Source organism: Cyprinus carpio, chromosome B1 (assembly GCF_018340385.1).
Source record: "Cyprinus carpio isolate SPL01 chromosome B1, ASM1834038v1, whole genome shotgun sequence".
Taxonomy (NCBI): domain Eukaryota; kingdom Metazoa; phylum Chordata; class Actinopteri; order Cypriniformes; family Cyprinidae; genus Cyprinus; species Cyprinus carpio.
The window spans coordinates 7521418-7547255 of record NC_056597.1 but is presented as its reverse complement, the minus strand read 5'-3'; the positions used below and the strand labels follow the sequence as shown (position 1 = coordinate 7547255).

At 36.7% G+C, this 25838-nt stretch overlaps 1 pseudogene; it reads left to right on the top strand.

Annotated features, from left to right (window-relative positions):
- Positions 1 to 19649: 19649 nt before the first annotated feature.
- LOC122136041 overlaps positions 19650 to 25838 on the top strand; it is a 59938-nt pseudogene continuing 53749 nt past the window's right edge.

Genomic DNA, 25838 nt, shown 5'->3' with positions numbered 1-25838 from the left:
AAATTCTGTCATTGACTGCTCGCCCTCATGTCGTTCCAAATAAAAATAACAACTTTATTCAACAATTCTTCTCCTCTGCATCACCCATAGGCTCCATTATGGAGAGTATCACGATGCATGCGCATGCTGCTGCTGATGTAGAACATGTGTGCGCATGCATCATGTTACTCTCCAAAATGGTGCCTGGGGAGATGTGGAGAATTGTTGAATAAAGTCAGCATGTTTTTATCGATTTTTGCACACAAGAATCAGTTGAACCACTGATGTCACATGGGCTATTTTAACAATGTCCTTACTACCTTTCTGGGTCTTGAATGTGTCAGTTGCATTGCTGTCTATGCAGGGTCAGAAAGCTGTCAGATTTCATCAAAAATATCTTTTTTTATTTTATTTTATTTTTTATTTTTTTTGGTGAAATATCCCTTTAATAATCATTATAACAATACCAAGAGCAACAAATTATTATTATTATTATTATTTTTTGTCATAATATTGCAGCCCTATCCTGTAATGAGTTTCTTTTTTAAATTTTTTTAATTTGCATACAATTTTAAACAGTTTGTTGTTATTGTTAACAGTTTATAGTATTCTGACTGATATAAGTAATTGGTTAAATATATGTATTTGACATAAGAGACCACATGATTCAATTAATAATGCAACTATAAATTTTGCCTTTATGAAAAAAAAAAAAAAAAACATTTAATAGAAAAGGTCATTTGTGACCCTAGTGCATGTTTGTATGTAATATTAAGTATTTGCATGTACATGTATCTATTGCATTTATGTTTGCATACAGTACATTTATGCATTGTAATAGTAGACTTTATACCAAAGAGTAAAGCAACCTCAGGCCAAATTGGGAACATCTGAGCTTTATTTATTTATTTATTTATTGATACTGGGGTCACCATAATGTGCAGTAGGAAAGTACAGACCATGGTGACAGATTAAATTAGATTTCAGCACTGAAAGGGAAAAAAAGAAAATAAGTGTTTTAAAGATGTCATTAAATGTTAGTTTCTTAAAGGTGTTTTAAATGAAAATAAATAAATAAATAAAATATGAGGAAACTTAAATCTATTAAAAGCCTCTCAATCCCAAGGAGAAACAAATGTGTTTCCTATAAATATTATATGATCAATGACTTGTCTAGTAGCCTCTAGTCCCCTGTAGCCTGACCTTTTACCAAAAAGGCCAAAAGGTCTGGTCCACATTGGACCTTATTCAGGCTGAGAGCCACTCACTTATGGAGTTAGTACACTGCAAGTTCGGACACTGGGGAGGTTGTGAGCCACTGCAAATGTTACAAGTCAGTTAACCTGATAATCGTGCTGAACCAGTCGCTAAAGCGTGAGCTATCCTGCTTAACACAGAGACATAGAGCTTCCAATGTTGCTTACATAGCTTTGGATAGATTAAATAACTAATTAACTAGGTAAGTAAATAAATAAAAATATGTGTGTGCAAATGACTTGATGAATCAGCACAGCACAGCCATTCTTTTCAACAAAAACTTATTTGTGTGTGGGTCAATGAATGCACACGATATAGCCACTAAGCTCTTATAATATACATAGATCTAGATGATTTTGCAATAGGGGAAAGCCTGTACACTGGTCAAATTGGGCCAACTCCCCAGTTTTTGTATTTTTTTATATTAAAAAATGATCAGAATCTCCACTCTGCTCGTAATTCCTCTCACTTGATGCAAGCTGCAACCATACAAGCGTCAACAATTTCCTTGTGATTTCTCTCAATGGAAAAATTAAATAAATAAATAAATACAATTATTGCGAGGTCCTACGACAGCAAAATAAATTTATATCATTACAGTAATTGACAGTGAACACACAATTCTCAGTCATTCAGAAAACACCAGAAAACAAGTTTGTCTAGACTCACAGATACAAGTGACAAAATAGAATATACAGTGCTTGTGTATGTATGTCTGCTTCTCAGACTGCTTCTCATTACCTTTCAACAATTTGAATTAACTGAGCATTCTTTGGGTAAGACTATAAGCCTCCATCTTCTGGTCAGCGCATGGAAATCCAATTTATTTCTTTGTTTTCATACCTGAAAATTGATTGCATGAAGTAAAATGGAACTAATTGCAACCAGTGAAAAAGTAAAATATAACAAAGTAATACTTTGATTCACAGCACTTGTCAGATTCCTGTTAACAAACACAAAAGTAAAATGGTATTTTGGCATGCATTGTATTTAATCTTTTCTACCCTGGCACACATGTATGGTCCATTCCATCAATCAGTACTTACGGTCTCCTGTTGTTTTACTCTCACCCTGCTGAACTAATCAGCGACATTAATTAAAACAGCCAGCAAGTGTCAGTGGGTATTATAAGGTGGTCCTATGTGATGTATAATTATAATATATCATCATTTATAATAATGATGTAATTATGTCTTTCAAGTAAATTTGCATCTTCACACTATAAAACGAGCAATTTTGCCAGCTTGGTTTTAATAAAAGCTGTTTTGGACTATCAAAGAAGTTTTGAGTTCTGAATTTACTGTATGTTTTATAGTACAATGACCTCTTAAAAGGTCAAGGAAAATTTGATTTCTTAATTCATGGCCACTTTGGTTTTAATATATGGTTTGCATTAAACAACATTAGATATAAAAGGCTTTGAAAACAGTCAATTTTTTTTTTTTTTATTCATGGCCACTTTGGTTTTAATATATGGTTTGCATTAAACATACCCTTGCAAGAACTAGGCAGGTAAACATTTCACCACAAATATTGAGAAATTTATTATACAGTGGCTAGATTCCTAACAAAATGTGCACTATATTAAAAAGTTCTCTACTAAAAGATCAACTGTTTATGATCTCAAATGGCAGACTTCCTGCATTCTGATGTCTTTAAGAGTTGATATTAGATTAGCAACAATTCATAAACTTGATTTATATACACCTCCATGCTTAATCAGACTTTAAATGCTGTAATAATCTGATGCAATTTTGATAGATGTTGTCCCCCCATATTCAGAGCAGATTGTGGTCTTTGGACAAAAAATATTGGAGTTCTGTTGATAAATCTGTTGGTGAGTTCTAATAAAAAACTGCAAAAATCTGTTTCTTAATATGTATATTTATTAAATGTCCAGATACTGTATTTGATGATATTTAAACTTTAACAAACAAACATTAAGAATAAAACTTTGAAACATAATATTTTTGCTCAAATTATTGCTCACATTTTCATCTCACATGTACAGTATATTCATCTTTTTTTTTTTTTTTTTTTTTTTTTTTGACATCTGTGTAAAATTTTAATTCCTACATGGTATCAGGAAAAGACTGAAAAGCAGAATGAAAACAAATTGGAATTGACATGTAAATATGTATTATAGTAATTATTGTTAGCCTTAATGGACAATGTATTATTATTTTCTTGTTTTATGTATTATGTTTGTAGCACATTGAATATAAGAAAGACACATTATAAACAACCTGTTATTATTATTATTATTATTTGCTGTTTTTCCCCTTTTTTATGTGATGTCTGTGTAATAGGAAATGAAAAGTAGGTGCACTACTGTAAAGGAAGGACTACATAGTCCTTAGTATAGTATTACTATTTATACATGGCTCTGGATATAGATTCACAAGACCAAACATTCTACAATTTATACATTTGACAAAGCGTAATCAGTAAAGTGTGACCTCTGCCGATCAGTATTCATCAGAACCATCCCCACTGCGCTGATTGCCTATGATTTATAAGCCTGTGCCAAGGATGCCAGGCTCTGGCCTGACACCACCCTGATCAAATATTCATCCCACTGCTGAGGAGACCGCCCAAGGTCCCTGTATCTGTCCCTCCAGTCCAGATTTTCCTCTTTCTTATTTACCGTAAATGTTTCATGCCCAAATAAAAATTACAGGTCTTGATTTGGTCCAGCAACAGCAGTGGCCCGGAGTGACTGTGGCTTAGCTGGAAGATTGCCATACCCGAGGGTCTGCTAACACAATGTAATTATGTGTGTAAATCGGACTGCATGAGGTGAGGGGAGAAATTCTCGCTTCTAATTGCGCGTGGCGATGGAAAAAAAAAGAGCCTAGGGCTATAAATGCTTGTGTCAGTTGCTTGTGTCGGGCTATAAATGCTTGTGTCAAACAAAAGAGTCTGTGAAGAAAAAGTAGGCTTGGAAGAGCTTATTAGACCTGACAGCAAAAGCCTCAAAAGTTAGTAAAGATCTGGATGCTGTCCACTAAGTGAGTGTTATACACATTAAAATGAACATTGTATTACTATGTTTGCACATTGATTGTACACAATTGACACCTAAACCCACCCCACATGCTGCTTTTCTATATTTGTTCGCTGTGAGTTTCATGTATTTACACTCTAGTAATTAGGAATTAGTGTGTCACATCTTTCATCAGTCAGATTAATTGTCTTGTCTTGAGTAAATAATTTAATTGGCTGAGTTTAAGCGCAAGAAAGGAAAATGTCAGAGAATGGGGAAGAGACTCAACACATTAATTATTGTGCAGTCAGCACAGCCGGTACACAGTGTTTTAACCATTAGGCTAAATTAATGACTTTAAAGCTGTGCAAAGGAATCAGAAGATTGGGCAAATCATTTACTATGAATATGTGGGATTATATGGTGATTATGTTGCACAGACTTTTAGACATAAATGGACTATTAATTAACTTTGTGTCATTGCTGAACTGAAAATTTTGAACTTATAGTTGAAAGCAAACTATTATAAATAAATGCTTTAAAATTGTAAAATGATATAATACAGTTTTAAAAAATTAAAAAAGGTGAAAAAAGTTATCATTGTTGTTGTTGTTTTTGTTGTTGTTAAACCAAAAAGAAAACCTCCAGTAGCCTACCTGAAATAAAATATATTTTAGCTTAAATGAAAAAGCATAAAATATGTAAACATTTTGTGTCAGGTACTTGCTCAACATTCTCATTTTCATTTCAAGATGATGTACTACTGTAAAATAAATATAAAAATATAAATATAAATAATATAAAATATAAAAATAAATAAATAAAATTAAATTTAAAATAAAAAACTATACTAAATGACGAAACACACAACAAAATATATTAATAATTAATATTACTATTGATAATAATAATATTATTAATAATAATAATAATAATAATAATAATAATAATAATATATTATTATTATTATTATTATTTCATATTTGCATTATTTACAATTCATAGAAAAGTCACAAGCCATTTTATTTGCTGTACTAAATGAAAATCAGTATAATAATAATAATAACAATAATAATTTCATATTTGCATTATTTTACTTTACATTTACCTTTAGTCATTATTGAGGATACACACACACACACACACACACAAAGAAAATAAGTAGATAGAATAGAAAAAGAATATAGAAAGCTAGTGTTAGAGTTCCAGAGGGCACATAAGTCTGAAGTAATGAATTTTGGTAAAGGGGTTCAGAGCCAGTGGTGGTTTTGTAGGCAAACATCAATGCCTTGAATTTTATGTGATAAACAGAGGTGTGATGTGCATTCTTTTCAGCTCATTAAAGATTAATCTTGCTGCCGCGTTCTGGATTAATTGTAAAGGTTTGATAGAACTGGCTGGAAGACCTGCAAAGAGAGCGTTGAAATAGTCCAGCCTGGATAGAACAAAAGCTTGAACAAGGAGTTGTGTTGCATGTTCTGAAAGAAAGGGCCTGATATTCTTGATGTTGAATAAAGCAAATCTGCAGGACCGGTCAGCTTTAGCAATGTGGTCTGAGAAAGTCAGCTGATCATCAATCATAACTCCAAGGTTTCTGGCTGTTTTTGAAGGAGTTATGTTGATGAGCCTAACTGGATGGTGAAATCTTGATGAGTTTGTTGAAACCACAAGCAGTTCTGTCTTGGCAAGGTTGAGTTGGTGATGGCAAAAAAAAAAAAAAAAAAGTTTGATAGACAATTTTACAATTCATAGAAAAGTTACAAGTTATTTTACTTACTGTACTCAACAAATTTTAACCACATTTGGTGCTTGGCAAGTGTTCATTTTTGAGAGGGATTACAATTCTCAGACAGAATCTTAGACAAAGGAAACTGGTTTTCTGAAAATAATGAATGCACATGACGTGTCTGAGACACAGCTACATTTAAAGACTGCTTATTTTTATTTTCTTGATTTTAGTGTTTTTGTTTCTTCAGTGGAATACAAATTATGGCCCTGACATTTGTGCTTTTTTTCAGTTTCTTATAAATATCTAAATGGCTGAAGTCTAATCTCACTGTAATCAGCACAAACTAGGCTATAATAATATAATAATACCACGAATGCAATATAAATGTCCCTTTTTTGTCAACCATCATCTTCTTCCATTTACCTCATCACATACTTGGCAAGATTTCCTGCTGCCATTAATGACATGTATAGATTACACAATCACAGCAGCACAGAGTCTAGTGAGGAAGGACAGGCAGCGCTAATAGCATTTGAGAGGCAGCACTGAAGGAGAAGAGGAGAGTAGGGTGATTAATATGCTTCTAACTGGGACTCTCAAGGAGGGAGGAAAAGGGAGGGTTGGCGGGGACTTGGTGAAAAAATCTTATGCAATATGCAAGAAGACAACAACATACCATCAATTCATCATCAATCTCCTGCTAGGACGTACATGTGTATTTATGCTCTGTGATCTGGCCTTCTGGGAAGGGAGATTAGGAGTGTGTATGCATGTGTATCTATCCGTCTGTCAGAGGTGTGGGAATTTACAGCGCTGAGTGATAGGCCAGTCTGATTACCACTCAGCATAAAGATACATGCATGCACGAATATACTCATATGACAGCCAGAGAAGTGTGACTGCCAATAATTAGAACATTCGTATAGTTGTTTGCATCCCTGACCGATCATTATGATCTAATGCAGCTGCTGTCCTCCTCATTCTGGTGCCCAATGGCACAATTGTTTTTGAATGATTGAACTAATAAAAACATCTGAAAAACTTGCCTGTCATGTGACTGTGTAAATATTTTTATTCAGCAACAACACATTAAGTTGATCAAAAATGAGAGTAAATACATTTATATATATAAATGACATGATTGATTAAATGTTCTAGATTCATTGAATAATTCTGAAGAAAAAAAATGTTCAGGATCAAAATGTTACACAAAAATATGAAGCTGTACAATTGTTTTCAGAATGGATAATAATAATAATAATAATAATAATAATAATAATGTTTCCCAAGCAGCAAATCAGCACATTAGAATGATTTCTGAAGAATCGTGACACTGATGACTGGAGTAATGGCTGCTGTATTATAATGTTTTCTTAAGAGTAGTGAAGTTGATTTTTGAGTTGATGGTTGTTTGTTGGATTTTTAATATTTTTTTCAGTATTTACTGACCCCAAGTATTTGTGTAATAACTGCAAAGTAAGGCCATCTCATTGTGTAAACGTCTCTTTGTAAAGATGCATAAAAGCCATACTAGAATATCTGGGCATGCTGTGCATTTCTCAATATTTTACTGCTCCCATGGCTTGCTTCCCTTTGATTTCAATCCCACAATCCACCATGCATCAGAACACTTGACCTTGAGCATGTCTGTAGCACAGAATGCATCATATAATGATCCATTTTATAGTAGATTTTTACCCACCTTGCCACTCTATCAACACTATTTTGTAGTACAAATGCATTCAATTTAAACTGAAAAAAAAAAAAAAAATGATGTAATGAAAAAAAAAAATACCTGCAAGGCAAGCTGCCATTCTGGAAGAGGGAGAGGAAAAATTGCTGCAGTTTAACTAAAATGAAATAAAAAGTAACAAATAAAATGTAATGATGCAACATAATCTGGTACATTTATAGGAGTAACAGTGCAATGCAATACTTTTAAAAGTTCCCCAATACTTACCTGGGGGGACATGAAAGTATGTGAGTATCAAAGGTAGTGATTAAAATGTAACAATGTTTTTTTGTTTGTTTTTTTTGAAGAGTCAGTTTTGTAAAACAGCTCTTTCCTCACACTTATCAGGTATAGCTCACTGCAAATGTCAGTCTAATTAGCTTGTAGCACTGATTCAAAAGAGCAGTTCAATTGCTCAGTTAAGCTTAAATGCAATGTGAAGTAAGGAAATTTAGCCTTCGTATGGCCATGGACAATATAAAGTTGTTTTCTCAGGCTAATCTGATTCTCGTAGAATCTCCTGAAGTCTTTAAAGTTATGATCAGGGTTGGATATGCTATGATCAGCATAAAAAGGGTTCTGATGGGGATTTCATATTCAGAGTGAAATTCAGTAAAAATAGATCATAGGCTAGAGGAAATGGAAGAGTTATGTAACAGTGATGGTATGCACTGGCTAATGAATTGTATGATTACTTCACACTAAACTTTAGTGTTAGATTTATGCTAATATACGAAGGCTACATTTTTGGGTTACTTGTCAACCATCTTGCAAGAATGACAGTTATCTGGGGCAAGACTGCAGAATATATACAACATTGATATAATTTTTAATAAATGAATACCTTTTTAATAAATAATTACAATGAAAAATACTAATCAAATATTAAATAGAATGCATTTTGACAATTTAGTTAAATAATTGAACAATGATTGACAAATCAAATAACAGAATCTCAATCAAAGTACAGGCTGAAAGGTTATTCTGTGTATTATTTAGAGGGTGATTATGATTCATGGGAAGAATACTTGTGCACACACATATCTATATAAAAATATATTTAAAAAAACATGGAATAGATGGAAAACATAAAAATTTTGATCTAATGTCAAGACTTCAGGTGGAATAATGTTTCACACATTGATGTTCACATTAATAAGAGCTTAAGTGTTTTATTAAAGGTTTTCACAATGTTTTACATGTTTTCAAAACTTTAGATGTTTTACATTTATTATTATTATTTTAGCCTGTTAGCAGGTATGTAGCCACAGCAGACCTGTACCTTTGCTTCATGTGTAATGCATGATCCCTAATTAGGATCCTACACACAGTAATAGGAATTCTGAATATGTGATATCGTACATGAGTTTATAAATATACCCATGTTAAGAAAACCCTGACAGACACAGTGTATTATAGTGCAACTGCAGCACTATTTGAAAACCGAATGCATTCACACATCAACACAATGCTGTAACGTGGAATTAATAATAATATGCAGTGGAAGAAGCTCATCATCAGTTTAACCTTTGCAGAGAGGACAGCACCATTTGGAAACCACTTTCCCCTTCATTAGAGTAATTTCAAACTCATAATAAGCACTCTGGCTGTTTGGCTTCTTTCGCATCAGCCCAGACATGCATGACTCTCCTTGGCCTCAGTGGTGAAGGATGATGTCTCTTCTGTTTCTGCAGTTTGCTGATGAGTTAACCTATCCCAGTGTGTGTACAGTATGTGGGTATGTGTTTAATTTAGGGTCAGTATGCAGCTTCTGTTGCTTTTGTTCTACTGTACATAAACACCTGGAAGACCATCAGTGATCTTATTCAGATTATTAAACAATGCTCATATTTACACTCTGAAAACTAAAGTGGTGAATATTTCCATGTAATGAAAGTGAATGGCACCATATGAAGAAAAAGTGGCCCATACGACTTACTAATCCACTTAAAAAAAACAAAAAAAAAAAACAATTTGTGACAAACTGACCATATTTTAGGTTTTTTTTTCTTTTACTAAAAATCTTGACTTCCACTTTATATCTCCTCCACATTCATGAGAGCTATAGCGACACTGGGTTTGAATCACTCAAAATGGAACATTTCAGTCTATCCAAAAAATATCTCAGATTCTTGAGTTTAACTCCCTGACTTTAGAGTTAGATCACCCAAAAATGATAATTGTGTCATCATCTTAAACATGTATGATTGACGCATGAGAACCAATTAGCTTTTGAGCTTCAGCAGGAGCCATCGAGGTTTGTTCTTACACATCTTCTGTTTGATATATTTGATGTGATCTACAGTATATATGCTAATTGATCAATGTTTATATGTGAATAAATGCCTAAACTGAATCTGTTCACCTCTTTAGAATGGCCTGCTTACTTTTACAATGTCTTCATCCATTTTTTTGAAGTTTGAAGCTTGAAGCTAAATATTCATTTTGTTTTTGAGTGAAACATTCCTTAAACTAATGCATGGCAACAAATGGATGTTGATCATTCCACCACAAACCACTAGGAAAAATGAGAAGCATTTTCTTTAACAAGAATGAGATTCTAGTGAAAAGTGCAAGTGACGTGACGTGGCCAAGTATGGTGACCCATACTCGGAATTAGTGCTCTGCATTTATCCCATGTAAAGTGCACACACACAGCAGTTATCACACACACCGTTAACACACACAGTGGGCAGCCATTTTTTGCTGTGGCACCCGGGGAGCAGTTGGGGGTTCGGTGCCTTGCTCAAGGGCACCTCAGTCGTGGTATTGAAGGTGGGAGAGAAAGCTGGACATTCACTTCCCCCATCTACAATCCCTACAAGACTCGAACCCACAACATTTTTGGATTACGAGTCCGACTCTCTAACCATTAGGCCATGACTTCCCTTAAAACAGCTCATTCTACTGCATATTTAAAGCATAACATCTCTCATTTTCAAATCGTTGCATATGCAACAACACAAGGCCTCATTTCATTATGGGACTTTCAAATGAAATTAAATTCTTGATGGAGTCCTGCTGGTGGATTACATCACTTATATCCGGGCTCATGCATTCTCTGTCATCAAATATCGAAGCAGTGTTTTATTAACTATGCATGGGAGGAACTTTAAATTGCTCTGAAATATAATTTTCTGCTTCACTTACTGCCGGCCAGCCAAGATTGTGGCCACATGAAGATTCACCAGCAAGATTTCACAAAAGCTGTTATGCTGATGGTAATTTTTTCCATCAAGGTGGGCGGTAGGGTTGATGGATGAATGGACGGACGGATGGATGAATAAACCAGCAAGAGAGATCAGGAATGAATTAAAGTGAAAGCTGTTCAAGTTCTATGTAAGTGAACCTACCAACCATTAATATGATGACAGTGTGCGTCATGAAGGTGAATTATGAATAAGCTAATTTATGTAAATGCATTTATTGGTCTAAGTACCAGTGGAGCAGTGATTTATGTAATGTCTGCTGTGACTTTATAACATGTTGACAGAAGTAGAGCATGTCAGCACTTGGGGAGTTAATCCTGAATTTTTCAGCTTTATATCTCTCTGAGAATGCTAATGATTTGTGTTGCTTTCCCTCAACTAGTCCCCAGAGGCTTCTCATACAGATAAATGAACACACGCACACACACGTAAACACACACACACTATTTGTTCGCATGAGACTTCAGTCTACACTCAACCACAGAAGCTCATATTGACAGCTAAAGATGTGTGTGTGGTGGCAGTCATCACACACAAACATTAGCTGTTAGCTGTCTGCTAAGTAAATAGACACTCTTCAGAGAGTCCCATCAATCATGTCTTAAGGTGTTGCTTTTGCATTACAGTTTCTCTTTGTTTGTGTGTTTATGTGTGTGTTCTGAGGCATCACAAATAACAGCTTGGACTGTGCAGATCACTTGCTTCACAGGCCAACTCTCAGTAGGCATTGTGAGTTTAACACCAACTCAACCATCACAACCTCATTTGCTCAATGACTTTTGTTCATTACTTTATGCATCCATACACACGTGATTTGGTTTGCTGCATGCAGTTATAAATACATCAGGATCACAGTGCTCTACAGGTGGCATGTAGTCCAGTGTATATACTTGTCACAGCTTTGGACTGTTTTTGTCGTGTTTTCTTCCCTGATGTGCTCTGTGACCTAGTTTTCCCTCATGATTGATTGTGTCATTTGGTTCAGGTGTGTCTTGTTAATTGTCCTCGTCCTCTCATGTATTTAATCCCTAGTCTGTGCAGTCTGTGTTTGTCCCGTCTACTGCATCTGTACGAGTGCTCCTGCCTGTTCTGTCCTGGCTTTACCCTTATGTGGATATATTAAATACTAATTGCATTAAAGGGGTCATATGATGCGATTTCAATTTTGCCTTTCTCTTTGGAGTATTACAAGTTCTTGGTGCATAAAGAAGATCTGTAAAGTTGCAAAGAATAAAGTCTCAAATACAAAAAGATATTCTTTATAAAAGTTAAGAATCAACCACACCAACCTAAACTGCCTCATTCTAACACTCCCTCACACGTCTATGTCACGATGTGGGAAGAGTTGCATAACACCGCCCAAATGTTCACGCAAAGAAAGGGGGCGTAATTCTCTCTGTAGTATTGTTGCTGCTGCTGCCGCCGTTGTGGAGATGCTGTGTGTTTCATTGTGAAAGCAAAACTACTTTGTTTGGCCTTCCAAAAGAGGACAATATCCGCTTCATCATGACTATAGCTGATCCATGCTGGTCGCTAAAAAAATACATCAACTTTGCACTGTGAATCACAGGATCGGCTTTCACCATGGACAAAGCCCGGGGTCTTCACATTTGGTTGCCGGCCATTCTCAAGCCCACCAGCCGCCGCTCACTCAGGGTTCCGGCCATTCCTTACTCTAGGCCACCGTCCGTTCCTCACTCTAGGCCACCGGCCGCCGCTCACTCTAGCCTGCCCTGTGTGACGCTGTGTTTCATTGTGAAAGCAAAACTACTTTATTTGGCCTTCCAAAAAGGGGATACAACTAGAAAGCAGTGGTTAAGTTGTGTTTACAACCCTGTTCCAAAACAGTGCAACGCAAATATTCAGATGTGGGCAACCCATTTTGTGGAGGATGAGGACTGTTTCCTGTGAGAGTAGCCTACAACAGTGGTTCTCAATGACATTCCTGGAGGACCCGCAACACTGCACATTTTGTATGTCTCCTTTGTCTGACACACCCTTTTTAAGTCTGTGAATCTCTACTAATGAGCAGGTGACCTGAATCAGGTGTGTTTAATTAAGGAGACATGCAAAATGTGCAGTGTTGGGGGTCCTCCAGGAATGTGGTTGAGAACCACTGGCCTACAATGCCGGTGTCTGTTTCTATAAAGTGAGGCAGTTGCAACTTTGCAAAGACAGTCTAGCGCTTCCGGCTCACAGCCTGTAAGTACGTTTTTTTATAGTTAAAGAATTTGCCACTGATGATTCAAATGCAAGTTTTGAGCAGTGTAAACTAACGCTTGTTGTTTGTCATTTATCCAGACATGGTTTTATGTTTTTGTAGCGTGATATACAGTATAAGTCATTATAATCAGTAATTATGTCCCCACTGGATGCAATAAATGTCTTGTTTATAATGGGTTTTATTGTTTTTGTCTTGTCATGCCGGGCATGACAGTATGTTAAGGGGCGTAACATTTCCGTCACAAGCTTAAGGTATTCAGACAGTCACAACGCACTGGACAGCTGGCCAATCAGAGCACACCTCGCTTTTCAGGACAATGAGCTTTGTAAAAATCGACGTGTTTCTGAAAGGCAGGGCATAGAGGAGCAACAATAATGTACATTATTGAAGCCATAGTTTTTTTTTTTTTTTTTTGCCAGTTTTTCTTTTGTGTTATTTTGGCCGACCCAGAGCTCAACCTACCACCACACTGATTCGCGGAACTACACTATAAGCCCACCACTGATGGAGAACCAAAGCCTGTTGCGACCGATGAGTTACCACCAAGAAGGGCGACAGAGCTGAGGATCGCCCTGGAGCCAGAGCCTCAGTTGACATCAGTCCAGGTGCGCGAGGCCGACTGTTAGACATGGAACCATGGAAGTGTCAGTAGGGAGCGAGGGCACGAAGGAATGCCTCTGCCCTTTGACCCAGTGGCTCCGCCATGGCTCCTAGCTCCCTACTCTCCACCGTGGCACATCAGTCCACCAGCTCTGCCGGGCTCCCTCGTCCCTCCAACTCCGCCTTGGTCTGTCGTCGACCATCCGCCGCCTCGGGACTCCACTCCTCTGGCTACACCTCATCCCTTTGGCTTTGACAGGCTCTTCTTTCCCTCCGGGTCCACTTCAGTCCTCTGTCTCCACTGCAACCTTCTGGTTTCCCTCTTCTGCCTCGATCGCCAAAGCCATCTGCACTGCTTTGGCCCTCCAGATCCTCAGCGTCACCCTGGCTCTTCGGCTCTCCATCTCCACCTCGGGCTCCACCACCACCTGCTCTGCTGTTGTAGGTCGGCCCCCTGGAACTGTCAGCCCTTCCTCCACCATGGCTCCTCCCTCTGTTGGCTCCACTGTGGGCCACCATCATGGCTGTGGCCTGGGTCCGGCCTGGCTCCTCCTGCTCCCTGTCTTCTCACTGGCTCCTCCTTCCATCTGATCTGCCCTGGTCCATTCTGCCTCCCAAATGGCTCCTCCCTTTGTCTGATCCGCCCAGATAATGAAACTTGAGAGATTTCTAATAGAAACTACTGAGTTTTATAAAGGGACAAATCATATGATGAACAGTTGTTGTTTTTTTTTTACCACGATAACAGTAAGGTCAAATATATTGGTTGACTTGAAAATCAGTGTGGTTCTGTTAACCATTTGTAATGTGCTCTATGTATTTGTATTGATTGATGTTTATTTTGCAAATAAAAGCCTAAATTAAATCTGTTCATCATGCAAGGCAGCCATGACTCTTCAGAAGCCTTGATTTAAACTTTTCAATTCATATACTGTAGATCTCTTGATGAACTTTGAAGTGTAAAATTTATATTACATGGACTTTCAATAGAGGGACAGAAATCTCTCAGGTTTCAATAAAAATATCTCATTCTGAAGATGAATGAAAATCTTGTGGGTTTAAATCGGATTAATTGGGATTATTTTTTTATTTTTTATTTTTTTTGTGAACTACCACCTTTGAGGACAACATCTTAAGAATGTTGAAAACATTTTAAAATGATTATCTAGTTGTAATATATCAAATGAACCATTCAAATATTATAAAAAAAATAATAATAAAAAAAAGAAAAAAGCATGTCAAACATTCAAGGCTCCACACTGCACTAGCATTCACTGACAGACTAATGCAGGCAACAGGTTGTGGAAGCACATTAGTTATGCCTAACTGCTGCTTGAATGAAATGGCTCAATTTGTTTTCTCAAAAATTGGGCGGGCTGTTAATTGTGAGTTTCTTGATGTCTAAGAACCACAGTAAAACAAACTAAAACAGGAGACGTGGAGATTATGCACTGAGGCACTATGATTAGCCATCATGTACATAAAGCCACAGAACTATTTAAAAATGTCAACACAAAAAGATAAAATGCAAGAACACTTCCTTTACTTATCACAATGAAGTAGACTAATGTCTTGTAAGTTTTTTTTTTGTTTTGTTTTTTTTTTGTAAATATTAACATCCGTTGTGCAGTTAATTAATATGTATGAGTAAATAGTTTTTGCTTTTTTTTTTAGTTCAAGTTCAGGCTCAAACCTTGGTCACCATGAGCTTGGCAGTGCCACTACACTGATGCATTGACCATAGACCTTAATACACAGGTAAAATGCCTTGTTTTCCAATTCACTTTTCTGGTCTTCTCATGAGAGAGCATATTATTTCTGTCACCATGGGTGACTGAGGTACAGATATTAATATGGTTAAATTAACATTAAACTGCAGTGTGGCTGCTCTGAAAGTCCGTACTTGAAGCTCTTAGCTTGATCAAGTGTTAAAGCTTTTTGTAAGAATGTAAAATGGACAGTCAGATTTCATTAGGTTCTATGATGAATGGCTTTGAGACTTAAGTCCTCGCTCTCCCTCCAAAGCATGACAGTGGTAACTAAAGTCCTGCAGCTCCAATTTGTACAAAACTAGGCCAGATGGCTCAGAGAGACTGTGAACCACAGTTTGCAGAGAGTTGAACCAGTAGCCTAATGGAAAAAAGGCAGAAGCAATCACCAGAACTGACAAACAAGTACTCTTAGCAGTGCCTCTATATGTAATGTGCAGAGGAGACCAACCAAACTAAAAACAAGGTCTCTGAAAAGAGAGAGTGGGGTGTAAATGGAAAAAGTTTAAAGGTTGATAGCACAGCATAAAATCGCTCCTTGTAAATGCTGGCAGCGGTGGACAGGCTGGGTGCTGATGTGCAGAGATATTTGTGAGTGTGTGTGTGCGCTTGTTTGTTTGAGTCCATTGCTGGTCATAATAAAGGTCCCAACATGGACAGCATCCAGAATCACACACACACACACTCACACACACTGCTGGGTACTGCTTCACTGAGATTGGCCATCAGGGCAGTGGGAGAAAGCCAACTCACTTACTGAGGACTCAAGAGAGAAGTGATTTTATCGACCACCGTCACCATGCCACTCTTTCTTTTCTTTCTCTTTTTCAGGTCAAATTGTGACTGCTTTGTGTGAGAGAGAGAGAGGTGAGAGAGACGAAGAGAGACTGAAATAAAAGAATAAGAGAGATGAAAAGAAACAAGCTCAATCAAAGCTTTATTAAAATTTAAAATAAATATCCAGTGGTGTTGCTGTTCATTTCCAGTGGAGAGTTGCATGGGGGCTGTGTGGAGTGATAACCAGTTATGAGTGTGAAGTAAAAACTATCACTACTTTTTGTCAAACCTTACTATAAACACTTGCTGCTACTGTAGAATGGGCAGTTGTGAATAAAGAATTCTAAAATTATTAACTGATTGTTAAATATTGTATCTTTGTTTAACACTGTAACATTTGAACATATAGACCTCCATTGGCTTCCAGTTTGTTTGCAACCTTATGTTAATTGCGTTGCTCTTGGTAGATTGCGTTGCAGACTGCAGAACTTTCCACTCCCATTGACACTTTTTTGGAGTTGGTGTGCTCTTTGTGTGTGTGTGGGTCATATTTATTAATAAAAGCCTAAATTAAATCTGTTCACCATATAAAGCAATTATGTGTCTTTATCTAGGCTACTGTTTGAAATGTGAAAATGTCGATTACCTAGTCTTTAAATGGACTGACAATGTTTGTAGAGTATTACAAACATTTTTACTTGTGTTCTGAGGATAAACTGAAGTATAATGACAATATATGACCATGGACCACAAAACCAGTCATTTTATTATTAAGATTTATACATCATATGAAATCTGAATGAATAAGCTTTCCATTGATGTATGGTTTGTTAGGATAGGACAGTATTTGGCTGAGATACAACTATTTAAAAATCTGGAATCTGCGGGTGCAAAAAAATCAAGATATTGAGAAAACTTGCTTTAAAGTTGTCCAAATTAAGTCCTTAGCAATGCTTATTACTAATCAAAAAATTATTTTTTATATATATTTATGGAAGGAAATTTATAAAATGACTCATGAAACATGATCTTTACTATCTTAATGATTTTTGGCATAAAAGACAAATTAATCATTTTGACCCATACAATGTATGTTGGCTATTGCTACAAATATACCTGTGCTACTTATGACTGGTTTTGTGGTCTAGGGTCACATATAATTTCTTAGAGTTGATACGAAATTACACTGAATGTTCACTGGACAAACATTTTAGTTGATGGTAATATTAATTCAGTAGTATTGTAACTACTGGCAACTGATATAAATAATTGCAATTAATCATAATGAATTGTAATAATTTACATACATTTCCCTTTTGAGCTAATTTGCTACAGATAATAAACAAAAGATAATAAACATAATTAAGTTTTCTAATTGGCTTACATGCTCAGACCGCAGTCTTTTTTTTTTCTTTTGCTCTTTGCAGTGTATAGAGCTGTCACAGAAACAAGTGTGATTTCTCACAGCACTTATTTCAGTGATATCTGTCAGGTAGTTGGAACATTTTATGTGTGCTATTTCAAAACAATTGTTTGCCACATGATAGAAATGTTACTGACAGTAAAGTGTCGATGGGAGTACTGTAGCTGCAATGTGTGTCAGACAACAACAATTACTGTATACATTTAAGTGTAAGAGCATGTTCTTAAATATATAGCTTGCCAACTGTGAGAGCTACAGAACCTGTAAAAAGTCTATCATGAAAAGGAATATTTTAAACTTTTAAGCTTTTGCTGAAGTGCTGGATGGCTTGAATTCAAAATTGCACTGCAGGGAATTTAAGGCCCTTGTCAGAGAGAGAAAATAAAGAAATGTACTTTTCTTTTCAGCTGTTGTAGGCTGAATTCTATCTCAAGAGCCACATGTCCCAACTTTCTGAATTTCTTACATAATGGAAGAGAAATTACAAGATCCTGCCCAGATCTCTGCCAAAATTATTCCCCGTACAAACACTGCATGTTAAAAGCTCCCAACTCAATAAACTTGAGGCAAGAACAAGAGTATTGAGTTAAAAAAAAAAAAAAATAATAATAATAATAATAATAATAAAAATAAAAACATAATTTAATGCATTTAAAGACAAAGCTCTTAAGCATTTATTATTGGTTTAATGTTCACTATGTCACTATGTGGCACAAAATCACCATCACAGGCTTGTACCTTAACAGTTCCCTGCTGCTGGAATGACCTGCCCAACTCAATCCAAGCAGCTGGGTCTTTAGACAAATCTCTTCCATCTACACTTGACCCTCTAACTCCAGCAGCATTTTCTATTCTTTTTCTATTCTATCTACTTGTTTTCTTTTTAATTATTGTAAAAGAATAATAATAATAATCCTCATATGTAAGTCGCTTTGGATAATCTAATCTGCTTAATGATTAAATGTAATGTAAATGTGATGCATGTGTATATATAGAAATAGGTCTAGGTGTAGGCGATATGACCAAAATCTTTTATCACAATATGAGTAATTTTTATTCACAAAAGTGAGTACTCCCCTCATACAGTATCTCACAGAAGTGAAAACACCCCTCACATTTTTGTAAATATTTTATTGTATCTTTTCATGAGACAACACTGAAGAAATTACACTTTGCTGCAATGTAAAGTAGTGGGTGTACAGCTTGTATAATAGTGTGAATTTGCTTTTCCCATCAAAATAACTCAACACAGCCATTAATGTCTAAACCACTGGTCACAAAAGTGAGTACACCCCTTAGTGAAAATGTCCAAATTGGGCCCAGTTAGCCTTTTTCTCTCCCCGGTATCATGTGACTTGTTAGTGTTACAAGATCTCAGGTGTGAATGGGGAGCAGGTGTGTTAAATTTGGTATTATCGCTCTCACTCTCTCATACTGGTCACTGGAATTTCAACATGGCTCCTCATGGCAAAGAACTCTCTGAGGATCTGAAAAAAAAAAAAAAAATTATTGTTGTTTTACATAAAGATGGCATAGGCTATAAGAAGATTGCCAAGACCCTGAAACTGAGCTGCAGTATGGTGGCCAAGACCATACAGCGGTTTAAAAGGACAGGTTCCACTCAGAACAGGCCTCGCCATGGTCGACCAAAGAAGTTGAGTGCACGTGGTCAGCGTCATATCCATAGGTTGTGTCTGTGAAATAGACGTATGAGTGCTGCCAGCATCTCTGCAGAGGCTGAGGGGGGGGGCAGCCTGTCAGTGCTCAGACCATACGCCATACACTGCATCAAATTGGTCTGCATGGCTGTTGCCCCAGAAGGAAGCCTGTTCTAAAGATGATGCACAAGAAAACCCGCAAACAGTTTGCTGAAGACAAGCAGACTAAGGACATGGATTACTGGAACCATGTCCTGTGGTCTGATGAGACGAAGATAAACTTATTTGGTTCAGATGGTGTCAAGCATGTGTGGCAGCAACCAGGTGAGGAGTACAAAGACAAGTGTCTTGCCTACAGTCAAACATGGTGGTGGGAGTGTCATGGTCTGGAGCTGCATGAGTGCTGCCGGCACTGGGGAGCTACAGTTCATTGAGGGAACCATGAATGCCAACATGTACTGTGACATACTGAAGCAGAGCATGATCCCCTCCCTTCGGAGACTGGGCCACAGGGCAGTATTCCAATATGATAACGACCCCAAACTCCTCCAAGACGACCACTGCCTTGCTAAAGAAGCTGAGGGTAAAAGTGATGGACTGGCCAAGCATGTCTCCAGACCTAAACCCTATTGAGCATCTGTGGGGCAGGTGGAGGAGCGCAAGGTCTCTAACATCCACCAGCTCCGTGATGTCATCATGGAGGAGTGGAAGAGGACTGAGGGTTAAGGCAGTGCTGGAAAATAATGGTGGCCACACAAAATATTGACACTTTGGGCCCACTAGCACGCCTTCTTTTGGCCCGACAGTGGAAACACGGCTAATGTATCGTCACAATCTGCAGGGTTTAATTTGGTTTTGTTTGTGTATGTTTTTTTTTTGACTCTCAAAGCCGTGATTCCCATTCAGTTCCATTATATGACTGACAGACTGCAACGGTTTGAGTTATAAATCTTCATTTTTGTTCTACTGAAGAAACAAAGTCATCTACATCTTGGATGCCCTGGGGGTAAGCAGATAAATCAAATTTTCATTTTTAGGTGAACTATCCCTTTAACATGCATTTACTGACACTGTAGAAATATGGTTAATGATATTTATTAATAATGTCATGAAAATTGTTATAGGATACTTATAGCCTATTAAATATTGGTTCAAAAAAAGGCAATAAGTCAATTTTATAGTTCTAATAAACTTTAATTGCAGAAAAATATGAATTCAATAATTAAGAGCCTGCAATATAATAATATTAACTTTATTAAATGCATTTTAAGTATTCAAAAATATAATTTGTTTTATTTATTAATAAAGAATTTATTCCAAAGCCCAGCAAAACATTTATGGGGGACTGCGTGGGCCAGAGGGGATGAATTTTAGCACCAGACCAGTCCTGATAATTCTCCTCTTCTAGGGCCAGAAAGAAGACCTTCTAATAATAAAACTATTTAAACTAAACTCTTTAAGGATGCTGTATATGCTCAAAAGTTGTTGCTGCTTCTGGAAACCTGGCTGCTTTGATTTCATATATCTGGTGTTAATGTATTTATTATTTTAATGTGTTGTGGCCTGGAATATTTAGTGTGCACACACATTGTATACACAAAAAAATAAAAATAAAATTATTCCTGTTGTAGAAAACATTGTAGCACCAAGATAGGGTACTATGAAGGGGGGCCCTGGGGTTTGCTATAGCCCCAGGGCCCTATGTGTTCTTAATCCGGTCCTGCATGTAGTGTGAGCAAAGCCCTAACCGCGCCAGAGCACAGAACTTCTGATACGTACAACACGATTGCTGTTCAGTGCAATTTCACTTTTTTAACGTTAGTTAGTGTGTAATGTTGCTGTTTGAGCATAAACAATATCTGCAAAGTTACAAACCTGCAAAGGGAGATATCATCTTTTAAAAAATGGCTGGTAGGGACTACAAGAAGTTACTTCCCGGGTTCATGACGTAACAAACCCAGATAAACCACGTCCTCGTGAAAAGGCAGCAAAGTGGTTGAGGCCACGCTGCTTTAGAGAAGAGGAAGAGAAAACTAGAGGTGCGTGTAAAAATCTATTCATATATGAATCGTGATTCTGTCTTCTAACGATTCTAATGGATTCACAAGTTTCAAAATCAATGTTCTAAACAGCGGTTCTTAATACTGTTCCTTGCGTCCCCCTCCTCTGGACATGCTCTCCCTCTCTCTCCCTCTCTCTCTCTCTCTCTCTCTCTCTCTCTCTCTCTCTCTCTCTCTCTCTCTCTCTCTCATTCAGCTCAGCTCCAACAATGAACTATTCCAATTATACACATATTTTCACATAGCTATGCGAAGCGTTATACATTGCCTAATTTGAGGGATAAGCTTCATAAAGGCAGGAAATGATTAGTGCGTTTCTCAGAGAAGGGACAGAGCGGTGTGGAATAAAGGTAAATTATGTAAAAAAAATTTTTTTTACAAACTAAGCATTAACACATGTTAGACTGCACCCCATAAACACAATCAAGCCTAGAAAAAACAGTGAACCACCCCTTTAAAGTTGATTAGTCAAGTGCAGTTAAGAGATTTTCTCTCTTTTGTTGTTTGATCAACATGAATGACATACAGCAGGAATATAAGAGCTGACCGGATGTTACATTTAAATTACTGTGTTTATGAGGATACTTGCAAAGACGGGCATTTTGACACATGCAAATGTGTGTGTTTAACCATTCAAGGCCTATTAAGTGGAAAAAATAACTCTTGCACACACAAGACTATATGAAAACAATAATCCCGCACTCTATGAGCACCGTCTTATATAGAGAAATTTGTTTTCTTTCGTTTAGATGACTCACTCATGTTTAAACCAGCGATAGGCTAGACGAAAATCTACTGGTATATTCCCCACCCCTAGGTCTATATAATAATATTCTTAACATACAATTAACAAATGGGTTTTACCAAACCAACCTTATAAAGAAAAAAAATCTCACACAAATGACTGATGCATTCTGGTGGGTAAAGCCAGGAATTTTTTTTTTTTTTTTTTTTTTTTTTTGGACCATGTTGCTATGACCCTGCTGCATCTCTATTTCTTACTCTACTCCATCCCTACAGTATATCTCTCCTTCTCTTTTTCTCTACCTCTTGCTCACTCTTTTGGCTCTCTCAGTGTGAGGGCTGGTTTCTAAAAAATAGTCGATTTGAGAGTGACAGCCAACAGTGAAGCCTCATTGCTTTTTTTTATCATTTGTGTTTCAACTTCAGAACAATCCCATAGTGCAGAGATGCTAAACGGACTGCATTAAGACAACATTTGAAAATATAACAAAACCAATCTCCCATATAACTTTTTTTTCTCAATTTAAAGCAACAGATACCCCCATTTGTACATGGTATTAATATTCATCTGATCACTAGTGGGCAGTGCTAAATACAGTACATATTTAAATGAAGTTTAGCGATCCAGCCTGATTAACATGATTCAACTAAATCCATCCTGACAACAATGAAGGCCTGTCTAATTTCTTAATCAGCCATTGGGCTAAAACAAGGTTTTAAATGAATTCATTAATTAAAATTCAAGCATGGTACTGTGATACAAAGCCACCAAGTCAGTTTTCCAAGTCAAAATTTCATCCCTGTTAGATTTTCTATAGTCAGCTGTAAGTGGTATTATTGGAAAGTGGAAGTGCTTAGTAACAGCAGCAACTGAGCCACGAAGTAGAAGACCACATAAAGTTACAGAGCGTGGTCACGGAGTGCTGAGATGCATAGTGCATAAAAGTTGCAGACGCTCTACTGATTCCATAGCTGAAGACTTCAAAATTCCACTGGCATTAATATCAGCACAGAAACTATGCAGAGGAAGGCTCATGGAATGGGTTTCCATGCTTCACATCACCAAGTAGGATGCCATTTGTCGAATGGAGTGGTTTAAAGCATTCTCCCACTGGACTCTGGAGCAATGGAAACCTGTTCTCTTGAGTGACAAATAACGCTTCTCTGATTGATAGTCTGATGGGCAAGTTTGGCGAATACCAGGAGAATGTTGACATTTTATGTACTGTAAAGTTTGGTGGAGAATGGATAATGGTATGGGGCTTTTCAGTGTTTGGCCTACACCCCTTACTTCAAATAAAAAGGGAATCTACCAACACATTTTGGACAATGCTATGCTTCCAACTTTGTGAAAACAGTTTTGGGAAGACCCTTTTCTATTCCAGGCTAAATTTGCCCCAGTGCACAAAGGTCCATAAAGACAAGGTTGGATAGTTTGGTGTGGAAGAACTTGACTGACCCACACAGAGCCTTCTCCAAATTCTTTTGAAAAGCCTTCCTAGAAGAGTGGAGGGAGGGGGGTGGGGGTATATCCAACTATATATAAATGGCAATGCCATTAGATTCTGTGTTTGTGTAATGTTCAGGTGTCCCAATATGCTGTCCATATAGTGAATATTATACTTCTACAATATTTGACAGAACATCTTTAGTACTCCTGATGTCAACACATCACAACTCATCATGTCAAGAATGCAGTTTTTAATATTTTAATGTTCCAGGATTTGTTTTTTTTTTTAAGAATGAAAATAATTTTTTTTTTTTTTTTTTTATTGTCAACATGCAGTGACCTTGCAAGTTTTTCTGTACATCGTTCATTTACAAGGAGACATCATCTCATCATCCTCTTCACAATATGACACCATTTCAAGCTTTAATTATTTATTAATTTATTTATTTTAACAATATAACTTTAAGAACTAAAATGTTGCAATAATGTATGAATAAAAAAAAAATGCTAGATTAGCCAGGACATAAAGAAGACATTATTGATTGAGTGTTTATTTGAAGGAAGACTAACAATAATGAGGTCCAAGATTAAGAATATATGCTAAAGACAGTAGCCCCTCACTGCAGAACACAAGATCCAGGGGGCGTGGGTGGATCCACAGGGGGTGGAGATGGGTGGGTTTAGGGATCGCGGGTGGTGACAGGTAGGTTTAAGTATATGTAAGGTGGGAGGAGTTGGATCTGGATCCAACCACACCCCCTGGATCTTGTGTTCTGCAGTGAGGACCATCTCGCTAAAGGTTGGCATTGTAAAGCAGAAATAAAATAAAATACTAAAATGAAAAATGAGAAATGTTGCATTGGCAACAAATTGAAATAAAATAAGTTTCAGTTTAAGTACTTAAAATTAAAATAAAAGAAAATTGAATAAAAATAAAGAAAAGCTAAAGAAAATCACATAGCAAAATTACTAACACTTAAAGTAAACTACAAATATAAAAAAATAAAAGCTAATTCAACAGAATATAAATAATACTAAACACTGAATGCATTTAATATCTGGTCACTTTGAAATAGCAGAATAGACGGTCATCACATATATGCTAAAACAAATATTACTGTGATATAATTATGCTCTCCAGTCACATTGCACTTTTACTGGTGTCCTTCGTCACCCTTTAGTCATCTGGCCTGTTTTCCCCTCTAAAATCTCTATCATAAAACACAGAAAAATATACCAGAATTGTAAAAAGGGCACCTTCTGTCAAGGCCTATTCCATTTAATTCAAGCTTGATGTCTTTCTGTTCCATTTCCTTTCAGCTTTCATTGCATTCTAATTCAATTATTTTTCATTCTGTTTATCAGAAAGAGGTTCTCTTTCTGTTTGCTAGACTCTGTTCAGACAGGGTTGCAAGAAATGCATTAGTGTTTACGTATTTCTCAAGCCAAGAGAGATCTTCATTTCAGTTGTCAGGTCTTATAGTGGATCTGAAAGCGCTGTGTGTGTTAAGCCTATGTTGTATCCTTGATATCTCAAATAAATATGACATCTTACTGTTGCTCCAATTTAGGTAGGCCATAATCTCACAGGAGACTTTTGCTTCCTGTGTAAGTGACAACAACAAATTCTCATCAGAACTCTGCATGGTAGAGAGAAGCATATCTATTCTCTCATATCTGCTGGCTTTTATCTCAAGAGCAGTTGTGTAGCGGGAGGTGAAAGACACTCTGCTGCTAGTTCAATTAGCACTTGTGCTAGAAGTCACAAAGAGCTGTGAATTAGAGTTTGAATGCAGGATGAAAAGACTCCAATCTCTGAACGTCATACAGAATGTTCTAGATGCAGAAATAAAAAATAAAAATAAAAAAAGATTTCCCAAAAGAAATTAAATTTACAAAAAGGAGGATGTGGCTTGAAGGAATAGTAAATGAAACAATAAAGGGGTCATCCGATGCTAAATTTACTTTTACATGTTGTTTGAACATAAATGTGTATTGACAGTGTTCTAACACACCCACCCTAAAATAATAAAAATCTACCCAGTGTATTTTTTTTTTTGTTTCTTTGTGTGTGTGTTTTTTAATCCCCATAAATCATATCCCCTTTCTCAAATCAAGCCGCTCCCATTATTTTTGATTGACACTAGAATTTTACCTTATACCCGCCCTGAGTGAGTTGTGTCTTGAGGTGTTTTTTTGTTGTTGGATGTAATAATGAACATAGCAGTCGTCATTTACTCC